The sequence below is a fragment of the Lepeophtheirus salmonis genome, chromosome 8 (assembly GCF_016086655.4).
Source record: "Lepeophtheirus salmonis chromosome 8, UVic_Lsal_1.4, whole genome shotgun sequence".
In the NCBI taxonomy this organism is placed as follows: domain Eukaryota; kingdom Metazoa; phylum Arthropoda; class Copepoda; order Siphonostomatoida; family Caligidae; genus Lepeophtheirus; species Lepeophtheirus salmonis.
In genome coordinates, this window is record NC_052138.2 from 18391365 (window position 1) to 18393982 (window position 2618).

Consider the following 2618-nt stretch of genomic DNA (forward strand, 5'->3'; position numbering starts at 1 on the left):
GTTAAACTTGCTGTCCCAATATATTATCATAATCAATTTGAAATGAAAGAAACATCAACCAAACTTCATTATGTGCCATGTCTTCAGTTGGAGTAGTGGCCATAATAACGATTTGTTAAAATATGCAAACGATGGCTAATTCATAATTAGCAGGTTGAGTAATCGTCACTTTAATTCTTAATGGATAATATTAGTTTATAATTCATAGGATGAAAGGTACATATTTATTAGTGATGGGTCACGAGTTTTACTCGTGCCTCATCACTAATAACTAAAGCAGATGTCCTCTCCATATATATGTACAAGGGAGGAAGAGGCATCCTTGATAATAAATTCTACAAAAATGGACAACAAACATATACTCCTCTTGGAAATCATATCAGAAACGCAATTAATCAGTTAAAAAGTGGGGATTAAATCAATTTGACTATAGTTGAGATATAAATTACTTAAGCTGAGAACAGTTTCATCAAGAGAAGCTATTCTCCAATACAAAAGAAATATGATATACTACGAAGTAATGGACAATATCATTACTATGAATGGATATTCCCTCAAAAATGTCTCTTTTCTAAAAAGGTTTAAAAAGAGGTTCCTCCATACTCACTAATAAAGTCAATTTGCGATTATAAGTTCGATCTGAAAAGGATAGAAGGAAGTACTGTATAGTAAATTAGCTCTTTTTTCGACAGAATATAGTCTGAAAGTTGCTTTTGGAACACTCTTTCAAGTTTCACTTATCAAAATTGAAATTTTCTAACAAATATTTCACGAGACGAGACATAGATTACAAATAAGGTTGTTCAATGAACTATGGAATAAGTCTCTGTCTCCGTGTTCATGATTCATCACTTTTTGTTACACATTAATTATTCTCTTTTACAATAGTTATTTAATGGAAGAATAATTTATTATTTATTTTTAAGACTCTAGCCAAGAAGTTGTGTATATCCAGATATTAAGTAATCTATGACATTTTAACAATAGCTACTTTGTTGTCAATTGAGATTTTCTACTATTGAAAGAAATGGAATTAAAAAATCCCTTCAGGGGAAAACTATTTCAAGCTGTTTGAAATATTGTTTATTCATCAAAATTAACAATCTTTCATATAAAACAGCTAATACAAAATGGCTGAAATTTTGATATTGCGTGATGGACATGTGTACCAATCTAATGAAAAAGTAAATTTGAGGATCGAATCAGAATTGAAATCGGAAATAGAAAATAACGGTTTATTTTCGATCAAATTATTATATATTTTCATTTTATAATTATGAAAATCATTTGAAGCATCAAACCAATAGCACATATAATTAGGACAGTCCTATTATCCAGGTTAAGAAATAGTATTTTGTATGTACTTTAATGTCAACACTTAACAACGAGTGGTTAATATACTGTATTAATAGTACCTGCTTCCAAAAAATAACAATCAATTCAATAAATTAGCTAAAAGAGATCTTCTATGTAGATCAGGAGGATCGTTGCATTACTTGTTTAGAAGTGGTGCATTGCAGTCACTTTACTTATGTCTAATTCGATTTTGTTCATCTGATAAAATCTTTTTTATGTATCTCGATAAGTTTAAATTAAAAAAATGTACATGTAATGCCCATACATATTTTTACAAAGAAACGCCAATGATAAGAGTTTTGTCAAAGGGCGTCTGAGTCTTTTTTTTCATAAAATTAGCGTATTAAAGGTTTAAAAAGTCATTAAACTGCAAGCCAAGTCGAGTCTGAAGCCTTTAATCCCGTCCAAGTCCTTCAATATTTTCTATCGAATCCTCCAATTTAATTCAAGTTTGTTTCAAGTCCATAGATGTCATATACAGGGTCGATTATATAAATCCGGACAATTGTAAACCTTATCAATAATTTAATTTAGAAATAAGTAGAAATAATTCATTTTGTATATCTGTAAGACTAAATATTTAAAAAGATATTTTGTTTTCGCATTTCAAATAAACATTGTAAAGATTTAAAAAAAAAAGCAAATATATATATTGATTAAATTATCTCATGTGGGTTACATACCATTGCAAATAAGAATTTACTTGGTTAATCTAAGAGCATGAGTATATTGTACGTAAAATCAATGTAATGGATGATACTGACGTTAAAAAAGTCTACCATAGCAGGTGTAACAAGAATATGACCTCATCTTTGTTTCTGACTTAAACCAATTCCTGAGCTCATATTCTGGAATCTGATAAGTACCCTGGCAAAAAATAACAAAAACGAATTAGTACCCTTCAACTTTATTCAAGGCTATTATTTTGGACTCAAATATTCTCATTTTGAAGCAAATAAAGATCAAATATATATTTTTAAATTTACGCTCTTTGACTATACTGAGCTGCCTAAACAGAATCTTTTCATTGTGTTTTAGTGGACGTATGGTGGTACACGTTTCATTTTTTTCAATTTTTCAAGAGTTTAAATAAGAGATTATGTGAGGTCATTTATTATTACACAATCATCTGAAAATTGTACTGGACACTCGCATGAGGAGTACAAAACATCCTCTTCTCCAGACGCACTTTGATAGAGTAGTCCAAGAAGTTCACGTCTGGAGAGGAGGGCACACATGATGAGGTCCCAAAAGTCCGGAAA